Source organism: Mirounga leonina, unplaced genomic scaffold, assembly GCF_011800145.1.
Source record: "Mirounga leonina isolate KUSES-001 unplaced genomic scaffold, KU_Mleo_1.0 Mir_129, whole genome shotgun sequence".
NCBI lineage: Eukaryota > Metazoa > Chordata > Mammalia > Carnivora > Phocidae > Mirounga > Mirounga leonina.
Genome location: NW_023270323.1, coordinates 71,746,833 through 71,773,653, shown reverse-complemented (window position 1 = coordinate 71,773,653; position 26,821 = coordinate 71,746,833). Strand labels below are relative to the sequence as shown.

Below are 26,821 nucleotides of genomic sequence, written 5' to 3'. Positions count from 1 at the left end.
CAACAGCGAGGGAGGTGCGGCGACGGGGGCCGCGAGGGGCCAGTTCCGGCCGCCCGCGGGCGCCCTCGCGAGGCCGGGCTGCGGCGGAAGCGGCGGCGACGCAGCCCAGCGAGCCGCGGGGTCCGGGCCAGAAGCCAGAGCCCGCACTCCGCGGTGGTCGCGCGTGCGAGCCACGCGACTCCGCGAGCCGGGGCCGACTGGGCGCCCGCGCGGAGCTGGCCGGGGGCCTCACGGCGGCGTTTAGGCCTGACGCTCTTGCTTCTGTTTGGCGGAGCGGTCGCGACCCATAGGCATCCGTAGACGTTTATAGCGCGAAGCGTCGGTGGAGCTGCTCATCCCAACTGTCCTGCCCGTCTTAGCTCTCAGCCGGTGGCCCGGCCCGCTTCTCTTCCAGGCAGGTAGCTGCAGCGGCCTCCCGTGTCTCTCGCTCTCTCTCGCCATCCTTTTTCTCCGTGGGCGTCCCCCCTCACTCTCCGAGTGTGCCTGTGGTCCTTCCCCCCCTCCTGCACCTTCCTGCCCGTGAAGACAAACCCGCAGGCGTTTAGCTGTGAGCGTTTGCTGTCGATTACTTGGGTAGCAACAGGAAACGTTTATAAAGCTCGCACCGTGTGCCCGGCGTGGCGCTAAGCGCTTCTTACGGTAATGCGTCCACTCCTTCACTCTTCAGAGCAGCGCTGAGCTGCGTCTTAGTCCTGAGCTCAGTTTGCAAATCAGGAGACTGCGACGTTAGGTAAAATGCCCAAGGTTACACAGACAGCACGCAGATCGCCCGATTCTGGACTGAGTTATTTCTAAAATTACTGTGCGTGCACGATCGAAGTAAAATAAGCATTTTTCCTAATTATTCAGTAAAATGTAAAGTTCATTGGAAAGTGCATCTCTTGGTGAAGTGGATATTGTTGCTTTTACAGATGCGTATGTCTGTGGATGACTGTGTCTTATTGCTGGAGGGCTGAGAATCACTTCTATTTTTTTTTTTTAACTTTTATTCTTATTTCTAGTTTTTACAGCTGTATGCCCCGAAAAACCGTGTTCATATAACTAAGTACTATACCTGGGAATGGAGTTTTATTGTAGCAATGTCACTCAGTTCTTGATCTCAAAAAATTAGGTTTGATGACTTATGAGTTCACTGTTCAATGCAGCCCTCCTTCCTTTTTGTTGAAAGCAAAGAATTTGAAAACTACCTGACTTGCGGAAGGATTTGTTTATGTAGTCCTTATTGTTCCACTTTTTCAGTTACTGGGAAATATACCAAGTAGACTTTATTAAAGTATCAAATGACTATGAATGAGACTTTTTTTTTTCAGTGAGATGTACCTTGTTTAACCTGATATATTCAAAAGTTTGGGGGAAATCTAGACATTGTTCATTTTCTTAAATGGTTTCAGATAAAATGCTTTTTTAAATTTTGTTTTGCTATCCCATAGTTCAGTTTTGTTTTTGTCAAAACTTTGCAGCTGATGATACCGCTCATTCAAGTTGAAACTTTGTCAGGCATGGAAAATGTTTGTGGTATACCCTAATTAACAGAGCCTGTTTTCATCATCAAACTAGCCAGATCCAATTTACTTTCTGTGAGAAACAGTTTGCCTCATTGTTTCAATTCAAATAAAGTGTCAAGCGTTTTGAGGATTATAATGAAGACTGCAGAGAGAAAAAGTCAGAGATTACTAGGAGCAATGAAGATTAAAATAGTGTAAGACATAATTGTTTTATCCATTTTCAAAATTAATAGTGAAAATAAGATACGAATATGATGTTTCCCTTAATTATCAACAATGCAATACAGTATGTTGCTAAGTAGATGTTATTTACTACGCATGTAGTATGATAAAAGGCATGGCCTTTGGTATATATGGGTGCATGTATCAAATTTATTCAGCTTTTGGGGAATAACTAAGAATCATCCATAAAAATTCAGCAAAACTCCATAAATTTAGTTAGTCACAGTGATCTAACTTTTTAAAAATACAATGAAACAATAAGGCATTTGCTGCTAAAAATAAATTGGTTCAGTGGCTAGTGGCTTCTCCCTCTCCCTCTGCCCCTCCCCCCTACTTGAGCTTGCTCGCTTGCTCTTTCTCTCAAATAAATAAATAAATCTTAAAAAAAATAATTTTTTGTTTCGTGAATAACATTTAGAAAATCCTAAATATTTTCTAAAATGTAGTAAGTTGAGAACTGATTATAATGTAAATAGATGATTCACAATTGATTTTATAAAATGTGTGTTAACTGTCTTACTCAGTAACACACACTGAATCTAAAAGAAATAGCTATTTGTATCCATGGCTTCAAGTTACACTGGGTACGCACAGACTAGATACAATATAACTTGAACAATTTTGCAGCTTTATAAGCTAGTTACATTGAAAAGAATGAGGGTCACTGATCTGTACTGCTTTGACTGCTCAAAGGTACTTTTTATTCTTGAAGACAGATCTTAGAGATGAGTATTGTGAATACCTGGAGGGGAAATGGCATATATTTAAATCTTAAAAAAAAAAAAAAAGCCTGTTTTAGGCAGTCATCATTTCTTAACAATGACCTCTTTGCTTTAATCACTCCTGTGACTGTTTAGAAACAGTAATGTAATTTTTGCCGATAGTAAGGGTGTGAGGTCTTAAAAAAAAAATTGCCATTGTTCCCCTATCCCACTGTGTCTGATTTCAGAACATTCCAACAAGGATCAAATGCTTTTCTCGGTGACCGTGATTGAGCTCTCCTGTTGTTTCCTAAGTCTGATGCTAAGGTGACAGTTAACAAATTTTATGAATACTTTGGAAATGAGGGGAATGATACAGTATGTTGCTAAATACAGAAGTTATTTATTATGATAGCAACTTACTGGGACCCATTTGTATCCTTGGACACCACACTCCTGCCAAATGTCTGGGCCCTGTGATTTCCCCTCTTCTACAGACCAGCCTGCCTAAACCCCTCACCCCTACCCCATCCTCTAAACCCTGTCTCTGAGGGCTAATGCAGTGAAGGCCAGCCATTGGTTTATGACTATCTCCTAACCCCCAAGGAAGCCCATTGGCTTACTGGGCAGGTTCCTTCCCTCACCTCCCCAGGGCTTCCCCACTCCAAATCAGGCCCTAGGCCTTGCCTTTCATAATTAAAAGATTGACCAATATCATTTCCTAAATGACCCTCTGTCAACACAAAGCCCAGTTGAAACCTTGAAAGTTTCCGTTTCCAATGACAATAGAACACGTTTTCAGGTGGGGTTCAAGCACCCATTAAGTTCTTGTAACAGTTTTTGTAAGGTTGTGTGGGAGAGGACAAGTATTACTTGCCTTTTCACAGCAAACTCCCAGCTCACAGCTATCCCTCTATTTCTGCTGCAGTATAAAAGGAGATAGTAGTTGGGCAAAGCGTTATCAAATGTGAATGTGAGAAGTGGGATTGCTTTTTCTCTTGAAGGAACTTGAAAGAATTGCCACTTGCTCTGGGGTCAGGACATGGAGGTGGGTGGCACAGGGGGATGGTAAGGTAGAGAAGGGGAGGGGTCTTCCAGGGCAACATTTGGCACACTGGGAACCTCCTTATTCCTTGCCAGTCTGGGAGTGCTCAAGAGTGAGGGTGCTTTGGAAATGGGGGCTGTGTGAGCATGTTATCTGAAAGAGCTGCAGAATTCAGGAAGGCAGCTGAGACCTAGCTGGTAGGAAAATGAATAATGGGACTGGGACAGCAAGATAGTAGGAATGGCAGCAGAGAACCGGGTTGGGCTACATAAGCCCCCGGGATATTGGGGCAGGAATTCCAGAGGAGAGAAATCAGGAGGGGTGGGAGAGGGGTGGGAGACAGGTAAGGGACACTTTCTGGTGAAGTGGGACGTATCAGTCACCTTAGTTATTCATACTTTATTTGAGAGTCCTGTGTGGGTAATCAGGTAGATTAGCAGTGGTTCTCAAACTTTAGCATGAGTCAGAAATCTCCTGGAGGGCTGGTTAACACACAGTGCCGGCCCCATGCCCAGAGTCCAATTCGGTAGTTCTGGGACACGGCCTGAGACTCTGTTTTCAACAAATGCTGATGGATCACCATGGAGAAACATCAGACTAGACAAAACACACCCCACAGGCCTAATTCGGTTTACCTGTCTTTATAAATATTCACTGGAATGTAGCCACGCCCACTGGGTTTGCTTTGTTTCCATTGTCTGGCTGCTTTGGCGGCAAGGCTAGAGTTGAGATGGCAAAGGTGAGACTAGTTACCATACGGCCATTTATAGAAAAAGTTTGCCAACCCCTAGGCTGGAAGGAGGCAGGCAGCAAAGGTGTGGTTGTGAGACTTTCCAGCTGGGAAGCCTGTTCTCGAGAACTGCCATTCCCTAGATAACAAATTGCTACTTCTCTAAACAGAGGATAATGCCTAATTCACAGGGTAGCCAAGTCATATAAATGACAGTGGTTTGTAATATGCAGCCCAGATGAAGGGAATCATTAAGAATGGGTGGAGTTTGTGGGGTGCCTCTGTGGCTCAGTTGGTTAAGTATCTGACTTTTTTTTTTTTTTTAAGATTGTTTTTATTCTTTAGAGAGAGAGAGAGCGTGCACAAGCAGGGGGAGAAGCAGGCTCCCCGCTGAGCAGGGAACCTGACTTGGGCCTCAGTCCCAGGACCCTGGGATCATGACCTGAGCCAAAGGCAGATGCTTAACCGACTGAGCCACCCAGGCGCCCCTAAGCATCTGACTCTTGATTTCAGCTCAGGTCTTGAGATCAAGCCCAGCATCTGAGATTCTCTCCTCTCTCTGCTCCTCCCCACTAAGATAAATAAATAAATAAAGTCTTAAAAAAAAAAAAGAATGGGTGGAGTTCAGACAGAGAGAGAAAGGGAAAGCTCTGCATGTTGAGGAAAGATCAGGCTATAAAGGAAAAGGGTCAGAGTGTGCCATAAATGAGAATATAATCAAGGTAAAAAACCAGGTCTTTAGTATGGTACTGGGTACACACTTTGAGTATAATAGATGTTCATTTATTATGGGATATTTATTTCATCTGTGTTAGAAATATTCTGTGATATAGTCCATCAGTTAACATTAAACTGTCCATTAAGGGGCACCTGGGTGGCTCAGTCGTTAAGCGTCTGCCTTCGGCTCAGGTCATGATCCCAGGGTCCTGGGATCGAGCCCCACATCGGGCTCCCTGTTAGCGGGAGGCCTGCTTCTCCCTCTCCCACTCCCCCTGCTTGTGTTCCCTCTCTCGCTGTGTCTCTGTCAAATAAATAAATAAAATCTTTAAACAAAAACAAAAACTGTCCATTAAGATACATGCAGATTTGCTGCTACTTTGTGAAGAAATTGCTCTTGGCCTTGGGGGAGGGAGGTGGTGGGTATACCAAGATAGAATTCTAAAATATGAATTTTCTCATCTATTTTTGGGGAACCCTGATGGCCATTTATCTTTCTCTTAAATGATTGCCTTTTTGCCATATTTTTGTTCCATGTTTCCCAGTGTGAACATTTTTTTTCTTCACAAGAAGATACTCTTTTAATGCAGGTAACATCGCTTTTTTCATATTTCTCTGCTCTTAAGATTTAAACTGGTAATGATAGCAATCAGATTAGCAAAAGTAAGATTTATTGGGGTGCCTGGGTGGCTCAGTCGTTAAGCATCTGCCTTTGGCTCAGGTCATGATCCCAGGGTCCTGGGATCGAGCCCCGCATCAGGCTCCCCGCTCCGCGGGAAGCCTGCTTCTCCCTCTCCCACTCTCCCTGCTTGTGTTCCCTCTCTCGCTGTGTCTCTCTCTGTCAGATAAATAAATAAAATTTTTTTAAAAAAGTGAGATTTATTATAAAGTTAAGGAGCCAGTGTCTATAAATGTTACTGAGTTGCTGGCTATTTTGACAATTGTGGTGACATTATAGCAGATGGCTTGAAATAAAAGATATTCTTTATGTGCTTATAAAGACGGAAAGGAGCTTTGCATTTATAGTTTTCATGACGATTGTCTTTATTTTATTTATTTATTTTTAAAAGATTTTATTTATTTTTGAAAGAAAGAGAGAGACAGAGACAGAGCACAAGCAGGGGGGAGGGGCAGAGGGAGAAGCAGACTCCCTGCTGGGCAGGGAGCCCCATGCAATGCGGGACTCTGATGCTCCTGGGACTCCAATGCGGGACTCCATCCTAGGACCCTGGGATCATTTCTGGGATCATGACCTGAGCCAAAGGCAGATGCTTAACCAACTGAGCCACCCAGGTGCTGGATTGTCTTTATTTTAAAAATAGCTTTAGTGTGTGTATATGTTTCTTGAATATTCTAGATGGTAGATGGTGCCCTGAAAACTAAAAGTCACACCTCCAGGAAGGAAATTATGAAAAGGAGAAATGAAAGGAAGAGCCGTAGAAATTATGTGATATTATCTGAATACCTTAAATCCAGTGCAGGTCTAGGTGGAATCTAGGCAGAAATTCTGAGGAGGAGAAAATAGTGATTATAAGCAACAAATTGCATACTTAAATAAGAATATTTGACCTCGGAGTAAGGAATATTTTCAGAGGGGAGATGGCTGACAGGCATCTATGAAAGGGAGGGATCCAGAGTGTCTAGAATTGGCACTGTCTATGGAGAGGATGTATTTGCTATGTAGGGCCAGAATAATTTTCCCTTCTTCTCTGTTAGGTTATTTGGCTGGTCAAACAACTAAATGGACATGAGACAGACTTAAAGGAGAAAAACAAATGTAATTCCATGCATACAAGAGCTCCATGAACATGAGACCTGAAGGGCAGCCAGGTAACAGAAGCTTATATAACATCCTAGCTAAGAAAAGAGGTAGGGGTCAGGGGATAGGAAGGGAAAGAAGGCGAGACAGGTTTGGAGAACAAATCTTGCCCCGTTCGGCAGGTAAATTTCTTAGGGAAGAAGGGATCTTCTAGCCCCTTTCTTCAGTTGCCACTAAGGTGCTCAGTCCTTCAGAGGAAGGTGAGGCCACTTTGGGGTGAGGCCCTCCTTCATCAGCAACTAGCATGGTGCCTGGCAGCACCCACCCAGCAGTTGCCTGCAGTCTGGCCTCCCCCTGGAGCTCACCTGCAGCCTCTGAGCCCTTAATCTGCCAGACGATGAGGTGACAGTCATGGAGGGTAAGATCAATGCCCTCAGTAAAGCAGCCCGTGTAAACAGTGAAGCTTTCTGGCCAGGCTTGTTTGCAATGACCTTGGCCAATGTCAACATCCGGAGCTTCTGCTTCAGCATAGGGGCTGGTGGACCTGCCCCAGCAGGAGCTCCTGCCCCCTCCACCACTGCTGTCCCAGCTGAGGAGAAGAAAGTGGAAGTAAGGAAAGAAAAATCTGAGGAGTCTGATGATGACATGGGCTTTGGTCTTTTGGTAACATGTCCACTAAAAAGCTGAACTCTTTTTTTTTTTTATTCTTATGTTAATCCCCATACATTACATCATTCGTTTTAGATGTAGTGTTCCATGATTCATTGTTTGTGCGTAACACCCAGTGCTCCATGCAGAACGTGCCCTCCCTAATACCCATCACCAAGCTAACCCATCCTCCCAACCCTTTCCCCTCTAGAACCCTCAGTTTGTTTTTCAGAGTCCATCATCTCTCATGGTTCATCTACCCCTCCGATTTCTCCCGCTTCATTCTTCCCCTCCTGCTACCTTCTTCTTCTCCTTTTTTTTTTCTTAACATATATTGCGTTATTTGTTTCAGAGGTACAGATCTGAGATTCAACAGTCTTCCATGATTCACAGCGCTTACCAGAGCACATACCCTCCCCAGTGTCTATCACCCAGTCACCCCATCCCTCCCACCCCACCCCCCACTCCAGCAACCCTCAGTTTGTTTCCTGCGATTAAGAATTCCTCATATCAGTGAGATCATATGATACATGTCTTTCTCTGTTTGACTTATTTCGCTCAACATAATACCCTCCAGTTCCATCCACGTCGTTGCAAATGGCAAGATCTCATTCCTTTTGATGGCTGCATAATATTCCATTGTATATATATACCACATCTTCTTTATCCATTCATCTGTCGATGGACATCTTGGCTCTTTCCACAGTTTGGCTATTGTGGACATTGCTGCTATAAACATCAGGGTGCACGTACCCTTTCGGATCCCTACTTTTGTATCTTTGGGGTAAATACCCAGTAGTGCAATTGCTGGATCATATGGTAGCTCTATTTTCAACTGTTTGAGGAACCTCCATACTGTTTTCCAGAGTGGCTGCACCAGCTTGCATTCCCACCAACAGTGTAGGAGGGTTCCCCTTTCTCTGCATCCCCGCCAACATCTGTCGTTTCCTGACTTGTTAATTTTAGCCATTCTGACTGGTGTGAGGTGGAATCTCATTGAGGTTTTGATTTGGATTTCCCTGATGCCGAGCGATATTGAACACTTTTTCATGTGTCCGTTGGCCATTTGGATGTCTTCTTTGGAAAAATGTCTGTTCATGTCTTCTGCCCATTTCTTGATTAGATTCTTTGTTCTTTGGGTGTTGAGTTTGATGAGTTCTTTATAGATTTTGGATACTAGCCCTTTATCTGATATGTCATTTACAAATGTCTTCTCCCATTCTGTCGGTTGTCTTTTGGTTTTGTTGACTGTTTCCTTTGTCAATAAAAAGCTGAACTCAAAAAAAAAGTGTCTTCTGGTAATAGTTCTCTTCCTGTTATAGGCTTCCTTTCCCATGTAAACTTACGCAGCTGAGGTGGAGGTAAAGAGCTTTTCCTGAATCTGCTGGGTTTTGATTACCTTTGGTTCAAAATAATCCTCATGCTAAAGGAGCATATTTGGGATACACTTGTTCTGAACCCCTTCAGCTATTAGGTGCCAGCCATTAAGTTCAATTAGATGATCTTAGTTGTTCCTCTTATGACTCTGTGATCATTAGGTAACATTTGGGGCATATTTGGCTTCACATTTGGATTTTACTATGGAGGGGCACCTGGGTGGCTCAGTCGGTTGAATGTTCAAGTCTGTTGAAGTCATGATTCCAGAGTCCTGGGATTGAGCCCCACATTGGGCTCCCTGCTCAGTGGGGAGCCTGCTTCTCCCTTTCCCTCTGCCTGCTCCCCCTGCTTGTGCTCTCTCTCTCTCTGTCAAATAAATAAAATCTTAAAAAAAAAAAGTTTACTATAGGAAGAAAAGGTACTGTTCAACACATATAGGAATCTCTCCACTGGGTGGAAATACCTCTTCCCATGAATGATTTTAAGTTTTTATTTTAATTCCAGCCGCCAGAATGATTTTTATGCACAAAGCTCTAAGAGCTTGGTTAATTGTGAAATTACCTGGATTCAGATCCATTCTTTGTGTCCTGATACTCACCTTCTGGCCTTGCAAAACTGAAGGCTGGGCCCACACTGTGGTGACCCAGTTGAGCCATTGCCATGGGGAGCAGTCTGGGTGGCCAGCTGCCTGTCTCAGGTTGCATCCAATTTTGTTGGCTTTAAATTCAAATGGCACTGATTACACTGGTGACTCATGTTCTTTGTAGACAATGAGGACAATATAGAGGTTTATTGACAACAGCTAACAATCCAGGGTTAAGCCCTTGATCTGAGCTGCACCAATTAGAACTGTCTTTGGGACGTTTGAAGGTAATTGGTGTCCCTCTCTGGTGGCCATGCTGTAAACACATATCTGGAGAAGTCAACCACCAGATCCTGTTCCACATGGACAGAGCCAGTCTGTGGGAGGAAAAAAAAAAGAAAACAAAACTACCAACCCACAGAGTGAAGCGCAGATGAGAGATGGACAGCGAAGGCTCTACCTGCTTTCCACATATTCCTGCAGCCTGGTTACTTGTCCTAGTCATCATTTGGTTCTGTGAAACAAATTGCAAAAGACATCCTAACTGATGAAAGTCCCGTTATTTAATATGGAGTGTGCCTTGCTATGCTTATGGGAGGGGACTAAAATGGGAAGGGATGGTGGAAAGTGGTGGCAGGTGCGCAGGAGCCTAATGAACACCAGCGTTCGTCAGTGTCCACCCCTTTGTAAAACCACCTTGGCCTCACACTTCCTGCTAATTGATGCTGGTGTGCATCACAGCATCAGTACAAATGTGATATTCTTCAAGCCAGATGAACTGTTCTTTTCATATTAGTGCCTCAGTTACTCAGGGAGGCTATGGGTTGAGTGGGGACAACTCTTAAAATGCAGGAACTTTCTTGCAACAAAGATGTGACTCCAGAATGATTTCCATGGAGCTGAACCATATGCCTCAAGAGATATCAAAGTTAGTTGGAAAAAGACAAGATAAATGCTCACTTCTTGAAAGAAAGCTGAATAAAATATTCATCAGTAATTATTTTTGGCAATGAATACTAAACCAACAATGGTGCTTCTCTGGATTTAAGTCAGGAGCTTGTTCAAATGTTTTACACACTCTGTGACAAAGAGTGAGATCATAATTAACAGGTGAGATTCAGGTAACCATTAAAAAAAAAAATGATAATAAAACCCCGACTAGCTGGGGTGCCTTGGTGGCTCAGTAGGTTGAGTGTCGCTGACTCATTTTTTTTTTTTTTAAGATTTTATTTATTTATTTGAGACAGAGAGAATGAGAGAGAGCACATGAGAGGGGGGAGGGTCAGAGGGAGAAGCAGACTCCCTGCCGAGCAGGGAGCCCGATGCGGGACTCGATCCAGGGACTCCAGGATCATGACCTGAGCCGAAGGCAGTCGCTTAACCAACTGAGCCACCCAGGCGCCCTGTCGCTGACTCTTGATTGCAGCTCAGGTCTTGATCTCAGGGTCGTGAGATCAAGCCCTTTATTGGGCTCTGTGCTGGGCGTGCAGTCTGCTTAAGATTCTCTCTCTCCCTCTCCCTCTGTGCCTCCCTGACGACATTTCTAAAAAAAAAAAAGAAAAAATCCTGAATAGGTGTCAGAATTCTTTTTGATTGAATGTAAACTTGAATTTCTACTATTTTAGGTTATCAGAAATACACACTTTGATGTGGTAAATATGTTGAACAAGTTACAGTGGTGGTTAAACAGTGAGTTTTACAATAAAGAAAGTATCTGTGTTCCCCAAATCTAGACATTTCAACAAGGAAGGAAGAGAGAAGAAAGTGAATTTTTATTTATATATTCACATTTTCTGTTAATAGGCAACTGAACAGATGTTCTCTACTATCTTGTTGGTCCCATACAGATATTTGCCTAATACAGGAAGCCCAGTGGGCATGGGCCCCATTCTCAAGGAGCCAAAGTGCTCATTGTAAAGACAAAACATGCTTGGCAGGTACAAACCTGTTTGTACAAATACCTATTTTTTAAGCTGCAATTTAAATTATAATATATATTTGAAGTAAAATAAGTGCAGTCGGATCATGTAATAAATGAGGGAAAAATGGAAAAAAAAAATAAATGTGTACATATATGGAAGGGTGCTGGGGTGGGCTGAGTTCAGAGGTGAAGCAAGCACTCTGTAGGAAGGCAGGCTTGAACCTGGTTTTAAGAGAGATGACGGACACTGGATGGGCAGGGGGTGTGGAAGGCATGGGTAAGTAAGTAAGCAAGCTTAATTTTCAAGATCAGACATAGGAAATATATAGTCATACAAATATAGAATATTCACTCCTGAAGTGAGCATATTTCTTTATTTTGATTTACATAAAATAGTACATAGCCCTTTGACTAATGAATGCAGAAGAACAAATTTAAGTCTAAAGCAAAGGCAGATTTATTCCAATTTCCTAGACTAAATGTGTAATATATGAAATAGATTATATGAGTGAAGAAGTTTATTTTTACAGGCATGACTATGAAGGGGTAGAGCCTGGGGGCTTTGAAGTGACAACTGGGTTTGCATTTCAGCTTTGCTGTTTTCTAGCAGTATGACCATGGGCAAATTGTTCCATGTCTCTCTGTGCTGTTTTCTTATTAGTTAAATACAAAGAATAATATAGCAACCATAGGGTTTGGAAGAAGATATGATTGAGAGATTCATTCATTCCACAGGTATGTTTTGGGCTCCTACTACATGTCAGGAAATGTTCTTTTTTTTTTTTTTTTTAAGATTTTATTTATTTATTTGAGAGGGAGAGAAAGAGAAAGCACAAAGGGAGAGGAAAGAGGGAGAAGCAGACTCTCCGCAGAGCAGGGAGCCCAATGTGGGACTCGATCCCAGGACACTGAGATCATGACCTGAGCCAAAGGCAGAAGCTTAACTGACTGAGCCACCCAGGGGCCTGTCAGGAAATGTTCTAGATGTCAGAGAGAAAGGAGGTAAGCCAGACAGACAGATCCTTGTCATAACAGTGTTTCCATTCCAATGGAATTAGCTGGTCAACAACTAAATGCATGAATAACATATCAGACAGAGATAAGGGCCCTACAGAAGATTAAATAGAGCCATATGATCGAGGTGAGGGGATAGCAGCTTGTAGGTTAGGGATGGTCTTTCTGGGACCTGAATGTTCTAGGGAAGCCAGCCATGAGAAAATGAAGAGGAGCAGCCCTGGCAGGGAGAACAGCTAGTGTGAAGGTCCTGGGGCAGGAATCAGCTTTATTGTGTTTGAGGGCAGAAATAAAGTCATTGCAGCTGGAGGATATTGGGCAAGGGGTAAAGGGGTAGCAGATGGAATCAGATCATATAGGGCTTTGACATCAAGGATAGGAAATGTGTTTTGTCTTTTAAGTGCAGGGAAAAGCCCCTGGAGAATTTTAATCTGGTGAATGACATGATTTCATAATGGATGTCAAGTGCTCACCACTGGTCCTGGTGCAGGATAACATTCAGTAGATGTTAACTGCTGTTAGCACTTCATTTAATCCTCACACCAGCCCAATGTGATGGTTACCATGAAAGGAAATCATTCCAAATCTGATCCGGGGCAGAGATTTGTGGGCTGATGTGATTTTTAGCCCCCTTGGGAAGGATCTAGCCTTCCTGATAAAGCGCTGGTGTTTTTTTTCTGATGGAGTTTAATGGGATTTAGAGTCCTTCTGGGAAGTTAGATTGACTCTATTCTGCTAACTCTTGTTCTTTAGGTGCACCCAATAACTTTTAACCAGATATTCAAAGGTGCAATGCTCTTTTAAGCCTGATGCTATCCTAATAATCTGTAAACCACACATTCATCTTTTAAACCTCCAGTCAAGTAGTGTTCGTTAAATCACGTTTGTTTTCCTCCCCAAAGAAAACCTTTGCACTAGTGTTCTTGAAGTCTTTTCCCTTGCCAACAACTTGAAATAAAATGTGGATAAATATTCACACTCAGTTTACCTGAAAAGCTGGTTTGAAGGTATCATCAATACCACCATTCTACAGATGAGGAAACTGAGGCTTACAAATGTCACGTGACTTGATCAATGCCACAGATCACCACCCAAAAGCCTGTGAAGGTAGGCACTCCACTGTACTTCCTCTCAGGAAGACCAAACTTAACCTAGTGTTCTAAGAAGCAACAAAGCGAATCTGAACCCAAGGGAAAGCATCATCCCTGGTTACCATACTCCTCTTTCTTTTCTTTCTTTCTTTCTTTCTTTCTTTCTTTCTTTCTTTCTTTCTTTCTTTCTTTCTTTCTTTCTTCTTTCTTTCTTTTCTCCTTTCTTCCTGATTTTATTTATTTTAGAGAGAGAGAGAGTGTCAGCATGAGCAGGGGGAGGGACAGAGGGAGAGGGAGAGAGAATCTCAAGCAGACTCCACACAGAGTGTGGAGCCCCATGTGGGGCTCAGTCTCATGACTCCAGGATCATGACCTGAGCCGAAACCAAGAGCTGGCTGCTCAACTGACTAAGCGACCCAGGTGCCCCTACCATACTCCTTTTTCTTTTATAGAAATCCCATTATTATCTGTTTAAGTTCATATTGATTTTCAAAGACTAATATGCTGTGATTCATTGTGACCTCCTCTCCTCCACCAAGAGAGAGTGCATATATATAGAATATTATATATATATATATGTAATTCATCTCCACTCTCACTCTGCTTTTTCATTTTTAAGAGTTCTAATTTGTTCCTTCATTAATTGAACCCAGTCTTGATTTGGATGGACCTTTTCTCCAGTTGGATTCATGAAACCTATTCTTTTGGTCTAGGATGTCACTCACTTGAATTTTCAGCCCACGGAACCCAGATCTTTCATTCATTAGCATTCTGCGTGCAATGCCAATCTCACAACCAGGTTGTGTGGTCTGCCAAAATGAAGTAAATTACGCCTTAGCCCTTGTGAGAAGAAACCTAAATGAGATCACCGAGGGATGCTAAAACACTCTGGGTTATTTTGGACCGGGATAGGGGAGGTCCCTACTTCTGACTACCCAGTATTATTTTCTTAGGCTGGAATCGATTCCATAGGTGTATTGGAGACAGTTCAAACAACAAGCTTATGTTAAATTTTCAGGAAATTTGTGAAGTAGTTGATGCTAACTTGGTAGCTTGAAATTGGCCACAGTGGGAATATTTATACCACAGAAATTGGAAAATGCCACAAATGAGGGTTTGCCCCTCCCCAACAGAGTCCGTTTTTATTTTTTATTTTTATTTATTTATTTATTTTTAAAAAGATTTTATTTATTTATTTGACAGAGAGAGACACAGCAAGAGAGGGAACACAAGCAGGGGGAGTGGGAGAGGGAGAAGCAGGCTTCCCGCGGAGCAGCGAGCCGGATGCGGGGCTTGATCCCAGGACCCTGGGATCATGACCTGGGCCAAAGGCAGACGCTTAACGCAGAGTCAGTTTTTAAATACTTACCAGCACATCACTCAAGTGCCCCTCAGGTTCACCCTTTTTTTCTGCCCAGTTACAGACCAAGGAGAAGATATAGAAAGACAGTGGGACAGTTGTTAGGATAGGTTTTTGGCTGGCATTAATTTTCCTGCCTGTATTTTTCTCCATCACATACTCTGCCAAGAGTTCTGTAGTCAAATGGACCCCACATTCCTGATAGCAAATGAGGGTCACTATCATCCCCCACCTCCCGTCCTGAGCCCAGGGTTGAATCCCAGCTCATCGCTACTTGCTCTGTGACTTGAGCTAGTCAATTATCCACATCTCTAGGCCTGTCTCCTCATCACTGTCATGAAGAGAATACCGCCAATTCCATGGTTTGTGTGTGAACGTTTGGGGTTGGTGGGGGGTGGGTCGTGAAGGGTGCCCATGAACGGCTTTGCTTAGAACTTGGTGCATAGTAAGCTTTCAGTAAATGATAGCTCTGATTGAAATTCTAAATGAAGCTCTAACTGAAATTCACTGTGTATTCACAGACACTCGGACAGTGCCCAGAGGCCCCGCATCTCTGGCGATGTCTGAGGCCCAGGAAGCAGCCTCTCTTCCATTATTTCTCCCACAAGGTGGCGGTCTCTGTCTGAGCTCCTTGGGGCTGGGAGCCCAAGTGCAGGTGGGATTCCCTGGGTTCCAAGTCACACCAGCCACGTACTTTCTCCCTCTCATGGAATGCCTGCCTCCAGTGATACCTCGAGTGCTCTGAGCTTGACATTTTCAGCTACAAAGAAGTGGGGAGAAAGAAGCCTTTCTCGAAATATGTTGATTTGGCCTGGATGGCTTTTCACTGATATGCAGGAGTATTCTGTGTGGGGCAGTGCAAAACCCTCCCTTTACTCACTGCAAGGGTGTTTTTCATAGGTAGGAAGCTAAAGTTTTGGAGGGTGTTTCTGTTCTCTTTTGTCATCTTGGTTCCTTTTTTCTCATTCTTCAGTCGTGAAAGCAACATGATAGAGTAAAATCAACGTGGGGTCCGCAATCACACAGACCTAGATGTGACATATTTTTCTGCTACTGACTGGCTGAATGACCTGGGGCTGCTCATTTGAATTTCTAGCCCCCAGCTTCCTAATCCATAAAATGGGGGCATCTCTCTCTCATCTACGCATCTATCTTGAGTTAGTCCTATACTTCACAACCTGGCCACACATTAGATTCACGTAGGGAGCTGTTCAAAAGTTATTGATGCCTTAGCTCCACTCCAAAAGACTGATTTCAGTTGGACTGGGTTTCAGCCCCAGCATCAGCTTGTCTTAGAAGCTCCCTGGGTAATTCTGTGAGCAGTGAGGGTTAAGAATTGCTGAGATCCTCTTATTAAGCGTCTCTAAGCCTCAGTTGGCCTCTATGCTCATAACCTGGAAGTCCCTGGACCTCAACAGCTCATATAAATACAACAGTCTCTTTGTGCCCTTTGCTAACAGTCACTTTGTGCCCCGCAATCCTCCACCTGCTCAGATTAGCAGGCAGTGCAGTCTCTTCCCTGCTCCACCCTTTGTCTTCAGGGGCCTTTCATGAGATGCCCAGAACTGCCACTGGGGCTCTGCTGGGGAGAAGAACAATAATGTGGGAAACAAAGAAGGAAAATTATTAAATGTCCTTACTACTTATAGCCTACTGACAAGTCCTTGAAACAGGCAGAGTGACCTTCCTCTAGGAACTCAGCTGCCTCGATGTTAATACTTTGCTAAAGGCAACAGGTAATCTTAGCCCAACCCCCGGGATCCTGTAAGTCTACTTTAACATATAAAAATTCCTTTGGAAACTTCCTTTATCTCTATCCCCCAAGGTACATGTTGGCAATCATCCCCAATGCATATGGCTCACTGATATACATATCTGAAGGGTCTCATGACTAGGGTTTTACTAGGCAGTAATAAATGACCTTTTCTCAACAATAGCTAGCCCCCTCAAGGTCCTAGAAACCTTGCTTCCAAAATTCCTTAGAGACTTAGGCTATCCCTAACCCCCTCCCAACTTGAAAGCATATAAAGGGCCACTCCTCATGACCCCAGTGTGGCTCTTTCTGCCCAAGAGTCCTGTCTACGTTCTTTAATAAAACCACCTTTTTGCACCAAAGACATCTCAAGAATTCTTTCTTGGCCGTTGGCTTTGAACCCTAACGTCTTTCCCTACATCAAACAATACCTGCCATCCTTGTCCCCACACTGAAGCTGGGCTGTCTCTATGGTCAGCAGAAATGGTCCCTCAGAACAGTGCATGATGGGGGTGCCTGGGTGGTTCAGTTGGTTAAGCAACTGCCTTTGGCTCAGGTCATGATCCTGGGGTCCTGGGATCAAGCCCCCCATCAGGCTCCCTGCTCCTCAGGGAGCCTGCTTCTCCCTCTCCCTCTGACTGCTGCTCCCCCTACTTGTGCTCTCTCTGTCAAATAAATAAATAAAATCTTAAAAAAAAAAAAAAGAACAGTGCATGATAGTCCTTCTCTTGGTTTACCTTTGGCTAGGGATACCCCACTCTGATTGGCTTGGGTTGCCAGGCCCATGGCCCATCAGATGTCAGCTTTTCCACTTCACCCCAGAGCACCCATATTTCCTAGGTCACGGCCCAGTACCCAGAGAGCAGTGTCATGAGTTACAGCATCATCCACTCATGGCTCAGAACCAGCATTCTGCTCCAACAAACTATGCTTGGGGTGCTCAATCCATACTCTTCCCTCTTCATGAATTTCCTCTTGGAGACCCTTCTTTTTCTTCCCATTATCTGGCCTCATGTGGGTCCCCCCTTGTCCACCAGATGTGTTCTAATACATGTAATTAGTAGATAAACACCAAACCCTCTTCTTCCAGAAGGCTTCTTCGCCCATTGTGTAGATTCATACAGATTTAAAAATGTAAAAAAATAAATTAATTAACAAAAAATTTAAAGAAATGTATGAGAGAGGATCCATTATCACTACTTATCAGTCTCTCTCTTCTAAACACAATCTTTCCCCAAGCACCCTCTCCACTAAAACAACCCCTTTCCCAAAATCAGTGGGTAGGAATGAACTTACTTTGCATATGTGTAACCCAGAGGGATTACCGAAATGGTTATTTCCAAGACAAAGGACAACTTGCCCCAAAAGTAAGTTCAAGGTTTTAGCATGAGAAACCACACAAAACACTCCAGATGGTAGTTTCCTTAGTTTCAACCAATTTTAGGATTCAGTCTCTTCTGGGCAACCTGGTCCACATAAATGGGGTTGATATGAATGGCAACCTTGCAGGGCGGTTGAGAATAATAAATGAGATGTGGAATGAGCAACTTGCAATGTCTTATTATTATGTCTGTTACTAATTAGTTATGCTAATCAGCATCTAATCAGAGTTGCCCCTTTGGACAGCGAGTACCCCATGACCGAGTCATATTCCCTCCTCTTACAGCCCCCCCATGCAGTCGTCAGTGTGGTGGTCCTGACCCCCGACCAATACAAGCCCATGGTCACAGGTTCTCACAGGATCACCAGTGAGAGAAGTCACATTAGCTAGAGCGATGGGGCTCTTCACTGAAAGGCAGGCTATGGGCCCTGTGTTATTTGCTCTCTCTCCCTCTTGCTCTGGAAAACGACTGCTTATATTGAGCTAAAATCTGGTGGACAGAAAAAGATGGTTCAGGTTTCGTCATTTATGATCCCACCTCCAGCCTTCAGAAGAGGAAGACTCCGACGCCAGCAGGGTAGGCGGCCTGCCTGTGTTGCCTGGAGCAGCATGATGGGTGGGGAGATTGTAGAGGTTGGCGTGCTCTCCATGCGAAAAGATACTGGATGCCCTGAGAGAGAAAGATCCCAAGGAAGGGATGCCAAGCGGCATGGCCGGAGAGAGATGGGGTCAGAAGAAACGGGGAGGAGTTGAGGAAAGAGACAGAGATGTGGAAGCTGTCTCAAATTATTCTTCAGTGCTTCTGGAGTAGGATTTGGGTTTGTTGGTGGGTGTGTTTCTAGATGCTTCCACCAGCTGAAATGTCTGTCAGGGGGCCCAAATGGTCTGGGTTGTGCCTATTCCCCTGAAGCTCTCATGCATCAGTTGTACATTCTCAGTGCACAGAGCTTTCAGAACAGTAACACCCTGGCCATGGTTGTCCAAACCCCACCGTGCTGGCTTCCTTCCTGGCCCAGATTGCCTCTTCTCTCACTTCAAAGGTTGTTCCAGACCAGAAGGTGTGGAGGGAGCCAGAGGAGGAGGGAGACCACGGGCCATCTCCTTGGCCCAGGGGGAAAGCTTTAGCAGGGCACAGGGTAATACAGAGATCTCCAGATGTATGTCAGAGGCCTCGGGCTCAAGATATTTCCTGCCTTCAAGGTTCATCCATATTATCACAATTGGCAGGATTTTGTTCTTTTTCGTGACTGAATAATATTCCATTGTATATACATACCACATTGGCTTTATCCATTTGGCCATCAGTGGACACTTGGGTTATTTCCATGTCTTGGCTCTTATAAATAATGATGCAATGAAAATGAGGGTGCAAATATTTTGTTGAAATAGTGGTTTTGATTCCTTTGAATAAATGCTCAGATGTGGAATTGCTGGATAATATTATGGTTCTATATTTAATTTTTTTTGTTTCTTTTTTATTGAAGTATAATTAACATACGATGTTATATTAGTTTCATTTGTACAATATAATGATTCAACAATTCAATACATTACTCAGTGCTTATCACGATAAAAGTGTACTCTTACTATTCTTAATTTTTTGAGGAACCTTCATACTTTTTCCAGAGTGGGTGCACCAATTTACATTCCCACCAACAGTGCATCAGGGTTTCCTTTTCTCCACATCCTCACCAACACTTGTTGTTTCTGGTGTTTTTGATTTAGTCATTCTGACAGGTGTGAGGTGATACCTCATTGTGGTTTTGGATGAATATTTTTAACTTTCATAGTTACCATATTTATTTTAATATCTGTAAGGAAAAATACAACTAGCACATCAAGTGTATAATTTCACTGATCTATTGCCTAGGATGAGGGTCAATACAGTCAAGTAAGTGGACTTACTTAAAGGAAGAGAATAAGGAAGTGATAGTCCAGATGGTATAGGAATATGGCAGTCATGATTGGCATTTGGGGAAATGGGCAAAATGGCATCTTCAGGTCCTCCTGGCTCTAACATTCTGGCATTCTCACCCCTCCCTGTCTTTTCTCCTGTTTTCTCTGCCTCCTCAGAAGAGAGGGCATTACAACGTTATATTTCCAGATTCAAAATAGCACAGGGTCTGTGCCCACTGGGTCTTCTCAGTCTTCCCCAGCAAAGAGCTCTGTTTTGTCAGGGGCCAGCTCTGTTTTCCCACCTCTGGTCTCTGATGAGGTACATGAAATGGCAGGAAAGCAGACCAAACTGAAAGCAAGAAAAATAGGCAGGGCTTTGCAGAGAGTGTGTAGCTGGACTTCAGTTGGGATTAGCCAAGGGGCTCTCCGCTCCATTAGCAGAATACCTAATGTGCTCATGTTTGAAAAAGCAAATCTGCAGAATTAGCAGCCAATAAATTGTTACTGTTGCAGACTGTTGATTCTGTGTTCCTCCTTTGTAACCATCAGGGCTCACTTATTTTTATTTACTTCTTGGCATGAAATCATTTCCTATGTTTTCTTTTTAACTCACTCCTAATGGCATCATGCTTGTCTGTTTTCCTTGTCCTGGATTCTGAATGATTCTTCCATAATTATCTTTTGTCTAATGTTAGACATGCATTGGTTTTCCATAGTTGATGAAGCGTGGCATGCCATGGTGGACAGACCTCGGGTGTTGGGACAGACAGACCTGGATCTGAATCTGCCTTAGCCACCTGTGATCTGTGGATTGGTGCTCCTGACTTCAATAAGCCTGGGCATCATTTTCTTTGACTACTCAACAAGAATTACGCTTCTCTCACAAGATTTTTGTGAAGATTTAAGAGGTACCCTATATGTATATATAACCCTGGCCTGAGTCTGTTGAACTTTAGACGCTAAATAAATATCAGTTCTTTTATCATTTTTCACAAGCTCGACAAGTCTTTGAACCAGACGCTACAGACAAGGCCAAGATGAATATGACCTGGGTCAGGATGGTACATAGGTTTTATTTCATGTGCCAGCCCTCATGGAAGGTGCAGCTTCAGGGAGAACCTTGTGGAGATGGATGTTAGTGGTCAGCAGGGAAGAGGAGCGTCACTGATTAACCATATCCTCCGGCGCAGGAAGGGACAGTGGGGGACGCGCCCATCCCACGTTCACCATCATGGACACAAACCCTGCTTTGGGGAAGTCAAAGCTAAGGGAGTGTGAAATTCCTGGAGAAAGAATGAAGAGCTATCAAGCACAATAGCTGTTAAGTGTTAGGTGCTTTTACACGTGTTACGTCTAGAATCCTCTCTGCAAACTGAAGATGATTGAGTTATTATCCTCATTCTATAAATGAGGAGATCTCTGCTCAGACAGGCTAAGTAGATTTCTCAAGTTCTCACAAGGTAGGAAGTGGTGGAAATGAGACTTGAACCCAGAACTCTTATTCCAGAGGCCTTTTATTTGCAGTTACTAACTTGTTAAACTGGGGTGTTCAAATAGAGTCCATTAAAAAAAACTGAGGTAAAATTAAGAAATTTAACATTTGTCAAAGTGCACTAATTTTGTGTTCAGTTTGTGAACTTTTTAAATACACCAGGGTAATTTAAATACACCTGTATAACCATCAGTCAGATTAAGATACAGAACTTTCTCACCTTTCTAGAAGGTTCCCTTGTGTGCTTTCTCAGTCAATAACCTCTTCACCCAGAGATAACCACTATTCTGATACTTATCCTATATGATTAATTTTTACTGTTCTTTAACTTCACAAAAATGGCATTTTATAGTAATTTTGCTTTTGTGTCTTGCTTTTCGTTCAACATAATGTCTGTGAGATTTATCATGTCATATTAGTACTTTTTTTTTTTAACCATTGTTACAAATACATCACAATTTATTTATCTAATCTCCTCTTGGGGGACATTTGGATTATTTGCAGTTTTTGCTTATTATGAATAAAGCTGCTATCAACATTCTTGTAATGTCTTTGGGTGAATATATACCCTTATCCTCTTCAGTCTGTACTTACTACTATACCGAACCACAGGTTCGGTGACTATTTAACTTTACTAGACATGAGGCTTTGCCTTTTCCAGTGGAAGCTCCACAAAGTCAGGGGCTTAGGTCTCCATCTATGCTACATCCCCAGGACCCACAGCAGCTCCTGGCCCAGAGTCAGTGCTAATGAGCTCTTTGTGAGCTCATGAAAATATTTGCATATTGTGCGTTTTGGTTTTCAGCTTTGTATTGGGGCTGTCATGTTTCAGTGAATGGAGATCAGAATCTCTCTCCCTGTGCCCAGAACACCCATCTTAAAACAAATGGTTTAAGATTTGTTTATTTTATTTTACAGAGAGAGAAAGAGAGTGTGCACGTGCAAAGTGGGGGAGGGGAAGAGAGAGAGAGAATCTCAAGCAGACTCCCCGCTAAGCACAGAGCCCGAGGTAGGGCTCGATCTCATGACCTGGAGATCATGACCTGAGCCCAAACCAAGAGTCGGATGCTCCACTAACGGAGCCACCCAGGCGCCCCCCACCTTTAAAAAGATTTCTTTATTTTAAAAACAAATATTTTATAAAGCCTCCTTAAATATCCGGAAACAAAGGTCATTTGTAACATTTGAATGTTACAACCTGTCTACACAGGTATTTTCTTTTTAATCAATATGGCGTTCTAACTATTCTACAAAGGAAAAATTAAAGAAAGTAATTTATAGTAAGGTAATGAGGATTTCAATATACAAATGCCTGGGGATGACTGCATCAGAAGACACAATGAGATACACAGATACTTGCAACTCTATCTGTGATCCATACAAATGCAGAGTGAGGTGAGAGAGGTCTCATGATCTTGTCACTCCTGTCTTGAATTGCACTGTTGTTGGTAATGTAATTTTCCAAGTGGTGACAAACTCTTGGTAATATTTCTAATAAAAGAAAGTACAATCTTCCCTCAATTGGTTCTGGAAAATTAATTGTCTGTTAAAACTGTGTAAGGATGCTTTCTTTCTTTACGTAAAATAGAGTTGGGGTCTAGATTCACAAAACTTCTTCAACTACTGGAACATTCTGTGGGATATATGTGGCATGACACATATTCTTCATTGAACAGAATTATCTTCGTGGTCCTCAACCATGAAATGCCTGTGAGTACCCTCTTATCACAGTGCCAACTATCCCCCCAAATTTCCAAAATATCCTTGGTACCACCCCCATGAGGACCACGGTTCTAATTCAATACCTTCATTCTATGGATGGGGAAATCTTGGGAAAGGGAGAACTGCCCCCTGGATCGTTCAGGGACTTGGAGGTTATGCATGGACCACAGTCTCCTGACTTCTTGATCTAAATGAAGATTCTATCCACAATTGCAGTTGGAGCTGGGTCACTGAATCAAGTAGATTTGGGTTCAAATCCTAGCTCTGATCTTAGGCAAACTGATTAATCTTTCTGAGCTTTTGTTTCATCATTTGTGAAGTTGAGATGGAAAATAACATTTACCTTAAAGACTTGCTGGGAGGATTAAACAAGATTATGAATACAAATCCTTGGCACATGTAGCTATTATTATACCCCTTTAAGGCTCATTTATTTAAGTACCAACAGAAATTGGTGCATCACATTGCTGTAGAAATTCTTCCTTTGAACTTTTCTCTGCAGAGAAGCACTAGTTTAGCTTTATCTTTTGTTTCCAATGCTTCAGACAATCCTTTTCCAGGGCCAAGTGTCCTTCTAAACCCTTCCCCACCAAAGCTGTCCTGAGTCAGAGTCAAGACAAAATGTCTTATGCTGAGTAGCTCAGAGCATCCTGATACTAAGAAGAACTTTGGGGCTATAATTTGGGTTGAAAAGGGGGAAGACAGAAGATGACATTTAAAAAATGTTTTTAATTTAAATTCAATTTAATTAACGTATAGTGTGTCATTAGTAACGTGGCCCTTTTGCAACTTTGCAGCCTCCACAAAGGTGGTCATAACTTTCGTGCATCCCCTTCAACATGGAAACCAGAGCCTGCAGGACAGACACAGTCTCTGAAGGACTCCTGGCTCTGTTGACTCCCTGACTCCACACCCTAAGATCAGTTTCTGGTTGTCTGCTTTCTCGCATGCTCTCTGGAGGATGGCCTCTTGTACTCACAAGCACCTCTGGACCAGCCCCCAGCCTGGCCAAAGCAGCAGACTTCTCTGCTCCCTGGTGGGCAGAGCCACACCTTCTCCAAAGATGTCTGGACCCCTCCCAAGTCTGATTCTTCCATGGGTGTTCATCTGAAGCCATAGGGTGCCTTATGAAGTCTCCTTGTATCTTACGGTTACTCTAGCATAATGGTTCTTTGTACTCAACTTGCTCTGCGTGAGTTACTATGTGTTTCTGTCTCCTAATTGGACCTAGATTGTCTTAGGAGGTGATCCCAGGAAGAAAGCAAGAGAGTGGAGAAGGAGAAAAAGCCAATAAAGAATGTGTTAATGAGTGGCTCACTATTGTGAGCACTTGGGGCTCATTTGCGCTTGTGTCCCCCTGAAGGCCTGGATGCCACACACTTCAGCATCATTCCAGCAAGAGGCAAGGGGGCTGAATAGTATATGGTATGTATCTACCTATTTTCATCCCTCACTGCTTGAGCGTTGCTCTGTGGGGACCTTCATGTCCTGGCACTTCTGTTCTGCCTTGCATACTTCTGTAGCCAGGGAAAGCCCTTGGGTAGAGAGAAGCAATTCCTTGATGGTAAGATGTCTGTGTACTAGCACTGAAGATGTGGGTCCTCTAGGGTGGACCGTGGAAATGTGCGTGGGCACTCACGTATTTACTAGTGACATGTTGCAGGATGCTGGCTGACAAAAGGAAATTGATCAGCTGGATGCTGAGCAATGGCACAGACTGATTTGAGGGTGAATTTTCTGGAAAAGCCAGTTGCAGAGAATCAAACTTTTTTCTGACTGGTATAATTTAATTGTACAGTCAGTGTTTATTATAGATAATTTTTTTTTTTTTGATCTTGACAATCTCACTGGCTTGCTGTCTGCATTGGAAGCACCATTTTCTGTTTCAAATATAATAAGCCAAACCTGGCTCCCACTGCCACGTTCGGGAGGTGCTGATGGCTATCCAACCAGCAAAAAGGCAGCGGTGTTTGTATTTTCCATTTTGCCCTTTACGAGAGCATTTCAGCTGAAGCGAAAGGCTTTTTTCTTCACCCTGGGTTTTTAATAGAAATCTTGGTGGCATGAAGCCTTTTTAGTTCTGAGCGCCAGCTTGTAAAGTTCAGTGGTGACAAAGCTCTGTTCTGGCACGGAACGCAGTGGGTACCAAGGCGAGAGATGCTAATCCGCAGGAGCACCAGCTTAAAAATCTAAGCAGGAGACAAGTATATTACAAAGGGTCATGGACAGTGTTTGTCTGTGGGTGATGTGGGCCGAAGGTCATTTCCATACTAAAAATTTTAAATCACTCACATTTTGCAATTAAGTCAACCAATGTATATGGTTTCCCAACTGGCAATGTATTTTTTTCTGTATTTAAATGCTCGATGAAGAAAGAATAAGGAAGCTTAAATGAAACTTCTCTGAGATAGGGTGGTCAGTGACAAAAGCAATATGCAGAACAGTGTTGTACAGCTACCCATTGTTTGAGAAAGAAGGAAAAAAAATATTATAGAGCCGCATTTGCTGATATTTACATAAAAAAATCTAATAAAAGCATCAGAGTGTGGGTAAGGAAGACAGAAACAAGGGTGACATTTTTCAGTTTATAACTTTTATATGGTTTTGATTTTAAGATCATGTCAATGTATTTCCTGTTCAAGAAAAGAAGTAACAAAATGTCTAGTGAAGAACATAGTCATTGGAAAGCAGACCTCTGTTCTTTGATCACTTTTACAACCTTTGAAGGTAGCTTCAGATGGGAAAAATGCATTCCATAAAATTCAAATTCAAATGCACGTAGTGAATCCTTTGCAAACATTTAGGGCATGAGTGGAAATTTTTTACATCCACGCTCATGGAAATTTTTTTACATCTATGCTGCTATTTACCATCTTGCCAGCAGGGGGAAGTGTTTCTCTGTTTTTCTTTGTGCCTTCTTCCAGGTCCCCAGCTTCAGATGCAAAACCAACCAAGAATTCTCCAATTCAAATCTATGCACAAAATGCACCACATTTTCTAGATTCATGGTGTTACTCTCTCATCCCGAAAACCTTTTGGGGACTTGGAGCTTCCAGCAGGCTGCTAATGATTATTCAAAAGGGCTGATTATTGGGCTTGCTGGTGTAAAGTCTTTTTTCCCCCCTTTTCTTCTCCCTTGTCATTCCACTGGGCCTCCATACATCACTTTCCATAATCAGGTATTAGGAGAAAAGCCTTAAATTATGAAAATTCACAGCGCGTGCTCTCTGTCTCTCTCTCTCTTTGTTTTACTTTGCAGAAGAGACCCAGGATTTGGAAGGCAGAACAAACAAACAAATATGAAGAGGGCAGATTTTGGACCTTCATGGATGGTGCTAAAGTTAAGAAAAGCTAAAAGAGGAAGAGAATGAGTCTTGGGGTAGTGTTCATCTCTGTGCCTGACTGGCCCTGTACCTGCTGGGACTCCGGACATCCTCACAACAGGAACCATTTTGCAAAGGATGAGATGATAGCTCTGGGAGGATGAGCATCTCATCCCAAGTTTATGTTGCTGCAAAATGATGGAATTGGAAGTAGGTGCCAGACTGCGTCCAAGGAGGAGACACTGAAGTGTTTTTTCCCTACACCATGCTAAATAAACTGCGGCAGTGCCTCCCCTGTGCGCTCTTTCCTGACTCTACCCGCGCCCCCCCACCCCCCAAGTCTCTGTCCTGCTCTCTCGCCTTTCTTAGTGTCTCTGAAGAGAGGAAAGGGAGAAGGAGAAGCCGCCCCAGAGCTCCTCAGAGGTTCAGGGGAAGCTGTTCTTGGTTGTACACTGGGAGTGATTCCTTTCAAAAAGGCAGCAACATTGAACTGCCCAAGGTCAGAGAGTCCCAGAGCTGTGGACTTGGGGAAGAGCCAGGGAAGCATGACTGTAGCCACCGTTCAACACTAGGAGGTGCCA

The 26,821-nt window shown here is 43.2% G+C and overlaps 1 long non-coding RNA gene across 7 annotated transcripts; it reads left to right on the top strand.

The window, feature by feature from the left end:
* Positions 1–23: 23 nt before the first annotated feature.
* On the top strand, positions 24–26,530 carry LOC118010702. Of its 7 annotated transcripts, none has more exons than XR_004679305.1 (7): positions 24–398; positions 6,637–6,750; positions 20,420–20,611; positions 20,700–21,163; positions 22,784–22,905; positions 23,715–24,342; positions 26,177–26,530. It is a non-coding gene; the product is annotated as an uncharacterized LOC118010702 (long non-coding RNA). The 7 variants fall into 7 exon arrangements; XR_004679302.1 differs by adding an exon at positions 2,677–2,755 and having other exon boundaries at positions 20,420–21,163; XR_004679299.1 differs by having other exon boundaries at positions 20,420–21,163.
* The last annotated feature ends 291 nt before the right edge of the window (positions 26,531–26,821 follow it).